The following is an 8631-nucleotide window of genomic DNA, read 5'->3' as shown; positions in this document are numbered from 1 at the left end:
TTGCTAATTAATGAGGATGTGTATTCCTCCTGAATATAGAGCACCACGCCCCCACCTCTCATTTTAAAGATATAACAAGAGAAATCCAAATAATGTATAACAGCAAAATATTAGAGACTAAAGAGTTGCTTTTTCTCTCCATTTCTTCTTTCAAAATCACTTGTTTTCAAATTTCAGAAGAAAAAAATGACATAGTATATTCCCTAGTCAGACTCCTTTAGTCAGTGGAATATGTGCGATGTTTAAGAGAGGTGTCATAGGGTAAGCGCTTCCCTGTACATAGGATTCTTACTAATAAATGGAGCTACTTACAATAAACAGCTTCCTTCAAGAAAAACTCTGTTTCCAGTTGGTTACAATTTAACACCTTCAAGCATACAGTAAAGATAAACTTAATTCCATATGTTTAGGATACTCTCTGCCAGTTCAGCTGCAAAGCGCCTAACTTGAACTGGCCACTGATGATTTCAAGGTGCCCCTACAGCTGTTTAACAAAGGTACAACTCTTTTTTCCACATCTACACACCTGATAGCTGGCATAGAAAAGGTTGGAGGACAGAGTCATGTGGGTGTCTACTCTGTATAGAAAGTTATTTTCCTGCTGGGGATCCTCTTATGTCCGGTCATAATGGCTTTAGAGCCGCTGGGTGCGTCTACATGAGACACTTACTGCGCGTTAGCCTAATAACACTGTGGAGTAGCATGTCATGGCAAAAATGTGCTAATAGCCTGTTAACTGTACTAATAGCCTGCACAGTGTTATTAGGCTAGTGTGCAGTAAGCATCACTAAATAACTGCACCGACACGACTGAGCAGGAACTATTTACTGGACATTCAGTTAGTAGTTCATTAAAGGAAGTACTAAACTAAATGCACAGTAATTAGGGCACATTAATGAACATGTAGATGCACCCACTGTGTACTAGTAGAGAAGGTTAAAGCTGCCTCAATGGTACAGAGCTATGCCAGCATATTATACCAAATGCTATTAACATTCATTGCCTCATACTTTTAATTACTTAAAGGAAACTGCATCCTATTTAAATAATACCACAAGCTAATATTCACTGCTTAGATGGCAGTTGTTTGTTTCATTTGGAACCATGAATACAAATTTCAAGATGGATTAGCTATGGTATCTATGGGATATATATTGATGATATTTTATTCTTAGCTATTGATGCCCAATATATAAACATTGTATTGTTATCAGAACAAGTTTAATGTTTGAAAATTCTACAAACCAGAAGTGTCAAGCCATTATATATCATGAGAAATGCTTCCAGTGCATGTGAAACAATAACAATGCTTTGAAAGGGTGCAAACAAGCATTCACTGGACCTGGATTAGGTTTAGGCAGTTTAGTGTAAGCTGCCAAAACCTGAGTTGGGATTCTGTATGTGCGAGCATTTGCTGCTTGATGGGAGCAGACTTGGGCAGCCAGAGGTAAGCTGAGGGGGTTGACAGGTGGAGGTGTGGCATAATCAGGAAGGAGAAATAGCTTGGTCAGGGTCCTGGAGGTTAAAAAAGCACATCTCGGGAGAAGTGGTGAGTGCTTGGGCCCTCTCAGCACTGGGGCTGTCCTGTGAACATGTTCAGACATTCATTAGGCCAGGTTAACCCTCACTAGGTCACGTTAACCCTTTGCTGATCTAAAGTAAGTTCATTTCAAAGGTGAACACCATTTTTAGGGTGATCTAAGCCCTGTGAATGCTTGTACAATGTGGCATTTAGATCAGCCTAACCTTGGATAGGACAATCTAAATGTAATGGTTCTATATACCTAAAGGTGCTTTTATCTCCTACTTACCATATGGCCAGTTATTTTTATGGAGTTAATTCTGGTAACGTGTCTGATTTAATGGTATATGCTTGAAATATTTAAGAATGGAACATTCTGAAATTTCCCCGCAAATAGATGGCAAGGTTCTTGGAGTAGAAGTGATATCTTTCATTAGACCAACCAAGTAAATAGCTTTAATTTATAACAATGCACTGAGAATTACTCTCCTAGAACACGAAAAAGAAAGAAAAAAAAGAGTAAACTAAGAGAAGAGGAATGTATACTTTATTCTGCTGTTCTCATTGAAAAGGTGTATATCTACAGGATTTCCTAAAAAGTGCTCTTAGACACCATTTTATAGCAAAAAGACTTTCCCCCTTGCTACAGTACAAATCTGAAGAGTTCTGGCAGATGCATCAGGCAGAAAGCTAGCATCTAGCACTCCTTTTTTTCTCTTTGCAACTCTTCTATAAATTCTTTTTAATCAGACATTCTTATATGGCCAAACAAACCTGGAAGCCTTTTCTTACTTTTTAATCAGACTCAGTAGAATATATTCTCCATTAGAACTTCCAGTCTGAACTCTTCGTGGGGCACATCATCACAGTAAAATTGAGTCCCTGCCCTAGAAAAAGAAATTAGCAAAATAAGATCCATACTACTTCCTTAAAATTAATCTTTTTTCCTGGTTCTAGACATTCTGAGACATCCAAGTACAGAATCTCACAGACAGCCTTGCTAGGAGAAAGAATAACGAACGAGTAATCTAAGCACAGAATTAAAAAATAAGGGATTTCAGATCTTGTACATTTTAGGGGAAAATGCATTAATGGTTAAGTAGTATGTATGTATGTGGAAAAACTTAAGTAGAAGAAAATAAAAATTACTTTGAGAAAACTGGGCCATAATATAATTAACTTATAATATTTACATATTTGAATGTTTATTTGTATTATGCAATACAAAGACCTTACTGAGACTAGGTCTATAGCAGTGACAGGCAGTTTCAGGGTCTTTCCTTTGAGAATAAAAATATTACTAAAAATTTTCTCAGCAAACTTTCAATGTGCTTATACATAAATATAATACAGATATGAACTTAAAAGGTGGAGTGTTTAGAAAATAGATTTTCAGTGCATGACAGCTGCAGTTATCGTAAGAACAGCTATTTACTAAATCAAATCATAGGAACCTCGAGATCTGCATCTTGTCTCACACAGTAGCAAAGAGTTGATGCTAAAGGGGAAAAGTGACCAGGGCATGGCCAAAATTTCCACTCCTATCCAGTTCCCCTACCTGCTGTTCCTATTCCCGATTCTGATTCCAGTATTCAGAGGTTTATCCAAATACTTAAGTGGTTTATTCACTTATTAATGTCAATTAGTATGTAACTAAGACATCATATATAAAGCTAAAAATGTTCTTTAATGGAGAGATCCTCTTTATAACCTAAAATGGGGCATAGAAGCAGTGCAGGTGGGCAGCCCATTTTCCAAACATTTGTGAGCTCAGATCACCACCAAAGTGTGTAGATGAGTACATTATATACCAGAGGGCACATCCACACATGCAGGCATATGTACTTGCAGCAGGTCAATTAGCAGTGGCACGAATTTATGCCAGAGATTTGTGCCTTAGCGCACATGCCTGAACATGCACTTTGGTGTGGGGCAAATTGTGCCACTTGGGACAAATTGACTTTGCCCACAGCTCCTCCTGGATCTTCAGCCAGAGGGAGCTAAAGGCTGGGGCCTCCCAACAGTAGCTCCATTCCAGCACCAGGACATGGGTCCAGCTGAAGCTGTCCCACCCAATTTTTGGCTCTGAGCAGTGCTGAGCCCAACCCTTATTGCTCTGCTTCTTGCACCTGTGCCAAGGCCCCAGCAATCTGCATGTCATTCCTGGGAAACCCTTGATTGGGGCTCAGGGACTGGGCAGGGCAAGTCTCTTCCAGGCCAGCCTCCCTCTGCACAAGCTGGTGTAGATGGTTGGGGTGGGGGGGTGGTCCAAGACCAGCTCTGGTGGCCTCTTCTACATGAAGTGCACTGTAATCCCCCACCCCCATCTCTCTTTCTCTCTGACACACACACACTCCTGCTGCCACCCCTGGCCTATCACATGCACCCTAAGACTCTACTGCCACCTCAATCCCTCTCAGCCCACCACCCACACCTGCTGCCATCTCCATCCCTTCCCCCAGCCCATCACACCCTCTGGGACCAGGAGCCCCCCCCCCCACGGCCAGGGCTACATGTCCCAGCAACAGTATGGGGATGGGTCAGGGCTGCAGTGTGGCAGTTGCTCCTACAGCTGTGGCTCCCACCAGCAGGTCCTGTCCCATCTTGCAGCTGGGCATGTGGGGGCTCAGATTTGTGAGGGCATGTGGGGTTTTGGATGGTGAAGGGGGGTGGGGGAAGTTGTGGAGGTTTGGGGGTTGATGTAGGGGTGGGTGTGGGGTTTGTGAGGATGAGGTTTGTGGGGGGTGGAGCTTGTGGGAAGGTTGTGGGGGTTGTGGGTGTGGGGTTTGTGGGTGGGTATGTGGGTAGGGGTGGGGGATTTGTGGGCATGGGGATTGTGAGGGGGTTCATGGGTGTGGGGTTTGTGAGTGGGATTGTGGGTTAGATTGTGAGGGGTTCATGGGGGGACTGTGCAGGAGTGAGAGAGACTGTATGGGACGGGTGCGTCCCCTGCTTCCCCACCCCCCCACGGCACACAACCACCCGTCAGAGCAGCAGTAGCCAGCAAAGGGCCCTCCTGGCACTCACGGCCCATTGCAGGCAGAGCTCCCTGGCAGTGCACGGCACTGCCTGAGACCCAGGGGCTACATGTGGTACATGGAGCTGGCCAACCCTGCTGGTCCATGCCTTTAGGTAGGACTGTACTGGCTCCTGCCACCACCCAGGGCTCCTGGCACTGCAGACAGAAGCCATGCACCATCGAGGCAGGCCAGCTCCTGCCTCAATTTGACAGGCATATAGAGGTAAGAGCTGGCCTGGCCTGATGGTGCACAGCTCCTGCCTGCAGTACTGGGAGCCCTGGGAGGCAGTAGGAGCCAGCTTGGTCCTGTCTGAAGGCATGCATCAATGGGCTGGGTTGGCTGTGTGCACCACACGTAGCTCCCAGGTCTCAGGCAACACGGTACACTGCCAGAGGACTCTGTCTGCAGTGAGCCATGAGTAATGTGAGGGCCCACTGCTGGGTGCTGCTGTTGTGGGGGTGGGGGATGGGATAGGAGACCCCCTCCAACAGTACCTCCCTACCCCCGCACCCCCACATCTCTGCTTACTGGGGACCGAGCCTGGGTTCAGGCCACTGTTGCCAGCCTTGCCCCCCTTCTATTTCCTTCAGCACACTGAGGCAGCAAGCTGGAGCACCAGAAGCATGCAGCAGGTATAGAGACACACTGGCTCGGTGCTAGAGCATCTCCTTGGGGGACCCAGCCTCCAGTTGCTTCAGGGCATGCTCTAGGAGCATTCCCTGAACTGCTTCTTTCCGATGTTTCCTTTTGATAATGAGATTTCCTGGCATCAAACTTAGAATCTGCACTGCATATTTGCAGTGTAGGGAACATTTTTTCATTTGTGGTGTGCCTCCTGTGGTTTCTCAAACTGCTTTGGGATACCAGAACATGCATATGCTCACTCATGCGAACGTGGCCTAAGCGCCAATCTGACCAACCAAATGCAGGATTTGGCTAGCCCCTTATTTGGAAATGTGGTCCTACCTCCACCTGCAAACTTGTCACATCCTAAAAAGTGCTTTCAAAAAACTGATTTGTTGATGAAAATATATAGAACTCTTTTATTCAATATCTTCATTATGTCACTCTCTTCACTGCCACCACATCACTGAATATTTCTAAGTGGGTAATAACAGAGATCTCAATTCGATCTTATGTTTATGACAAAGGCTATGGAAGGGAGTTTCCCTTATGAAAACTGTTTGTATAAAAATCATACACAACAGATATTACAAATATAAGGAGATGACTAAAATAGACATAAATTAAACAAGTTTCTATCCAAATTGCTCTTCATAGTAACTCAATCAGGACAAGCACACTGTCATTAGCAATCATATACTAGCTAAATTTATTTCTGGAACATGTCTTGGATCATTTCTGGTTTTACCTAGGGCAGTAAATGCTTTTGAAACTTAACCAATTTCTCCTCACTTTAAACAGAAAAAACAGCCTTTTCAACAAGGGTTTCAATTAATTTATCAAATAGCATAACTATATATTTGATTACATTCAGCGATGGAAAAATCTCTTTAGGCAGGCAGTTCAGTTGTGCAAGATTCAGACTTTTTCCCTATTACCCAATATTTTGTACAACCTAGTGTTAAATGTCTGAAGTGATGGGGCTTACCCACTACCATCTCAGACACTGGAAATTTCAGCTTAAGTATGAACTAAGTGCATTTTTATTCCAAAATATATTTTCTTGGGATGCTTTAACCAATTCCATTCTTGGGATTCATACACTTCATAGCAGCTGAAGTGTACACAGCATCTCCTACTGCACATTCATTGTAACTCCTTGCCTCCATTTATTTTTATGGATTCTTGCAACGTGCCCTCAGAGTAACAAATCTAGCATAACCTAGGGTTTTTAGCACACTTTTGCATCTTGGAAACTCAATAGCTGAGTGAACTATCAATGATACTTATTACTGCTATCTTGTGTTTTGGATGTACTCACTATTAGGGGTGTGCGAAGCGGGCAGTATTCAATTTGGATTTGGCCCAATTCAGGAGACCGATTCAATTCTGATTCAGATCACTGTCCTGATTCAATTCAGCCAAATCTGAAGATTTGATTCTGATTTAGAGAATCAGCAATTTGGTCATAGCCACAGCTTTACATGTTTTGCCTACGTACCCCAAGGTACCAGGCACAGCTCATGAACACTGAGGTGGTAGGGCAGATGGACCATCCCACGAGAGCGCAGGGGTTGGGTGTCCCCCAAGTGTTTGTACTTCTGGTCCACTTCCAGGTCCACTGCTGAGTGCATGGGGGACCCCCCCTCACCACTGGCTTGGTGATAGGCCACAGGGGACCCCAGGTGCCCCCCCGACCAAGGAGGCACCAGTTGCCAAGTGGCAGGGGGTGTCCCCTGCGCTCTCCACAGCAGACCCAGAAGTGGACAGGAAGTACTTCTGGTCCAGTTCTGGGTCTGCTGCCAAGTGCATAGCCCCCTCGCCCCCCATGAGATGCTCCATCCACCCCACCATCTCAGCATTTATAAGTCTGGTACCTGGTACCTCAAGGTACATAGAAAAAACACAAAGCTGTTTCTATGGCTGTCATCGAATCTCTCCAAATCTCTTTGAATCAAATCAGAGGCTTCCAATTTGATTTGGAGAGATTAATTGGTCTCCTGATTAGATTCACATTCAGAAAATCAGCTGCTGAATTGGGCCAAATCTCCTCCAAACTGAATCAACGACCAAAGCTTCACACAGCCTTTCTTGTCATGTCTTAAGTGATTTTTAAAATACATATGAAAAGGAAATCATATAGGAAGAATAGCAGTATGCAACACAAGGAAAAATCATTAAAACTCACACACACAAATTGTCCTCCCTTAAATAAACAGGACCTGTTTTGTGGTAAGACTTGAGATAAACAAGGGGGGTACAAGGGAAGGAAAAGACAGGGTGATGGTAACCAGTTGTTTAGACTGCCTCAAGAAGTTGAGATTTCAGCTCTTTGTTGTTTTCTTTATGTAGACCTTTTCAACCAGCTCTATTTGAATTATGCGTTGTGAGTGCAACACCTTGCTACCATCAGGAATTCAGAATTGTTGCCCAATATAAATGAGAAATTTGATTAAAATAGTTTCTTTGGTTTGATTAACTGATGTCTATGTTGAATTTGATACGTTTAATTTTTAAATTGGTATGACTTGGCTGCCTGTTTTTTATTAAAATTATCTTAATTACAAAATTCACAAAAGGCATACATTTTTCTCTATTTATATAGCAGCTAGGAGTTAAACCTGAGATCCCAAAGTAAAAAAAGTTGATGAATTATATTATGCCATTAATAAATGCTAGCAAGCAGGAAATTATTTAGGATAAGCTTTACTATTGTGTTTTGCTCCATAAAGATTGTGCTGTAAGGGATTTAGATCCTCAAAATGACCTGCACACAGATTGTTCTTAGGTTGCCTAGAGTTCATTGCAGTTCTGGAGATGATAATGTACTGACTAATCCATTTATCTAACTAATTACATAAGTCTTCCTTATCATAGATGGAAGCAATACAGTAGAAAGCATTTAATCATTATGAAAGATTAATTGGAGGATTAGCACATCTGCTGCACAAGAGTGTTTATTTTGCTGAGACTGATAATGAATGCATGTACTGTTTAAAATTAACTTCTAAAATACATCAGCCAAATTCCACCCTTCGTTATATCTGAAAGCCCTAGTGGCTTCAGTAAAAGTTAGAACCTTTGCTAGGGTATAACAGAGGGCAGAGCTTGGTTCACAGACATCTGTTGCTTTGTATGAATTTAGTATTTCTCTTTACTGCAGTATAATTATATTTTGAATCTTGCATACTGTGACTTTGCTTGGCTCATTCCTGTCATGTTTTCTGCTTACATTGCACCCTTCATTCTTGCATCCAATTTTACAAAATTGTAAGTGAAAAAATAGAGCAAGAACTTTTACTATAATCAGTTATTAACTTGTGCAACCTCACTGGCCTTTTATCACTCATTACTACAGAGTGGATTGTTATCCATGTTAAACCAAAGCTAGATAAAAGACAAGGGAAGGGTGGCACCTTAGTGTGTGTCCAGACAAGCATGCACTTGTGGCATACAGCACCACAG

This window comes from Crocodylus porosus, unplaced genomic scaffold, assembly GCF_001723895.1.
Source record: "Crocodylus porosus isolate Cpor-Errol unplaced genomic scaffold, CroPor_comp1, whole genome shotgun sequence".
NCBI lineage: Eukaryota > Metazoa > Chordata > Crocodylia > Crocodylidae > Crocodylus > Crocodylus porosus.
This window is presented reverse-complemented; position numbering follows the sequence as displayed.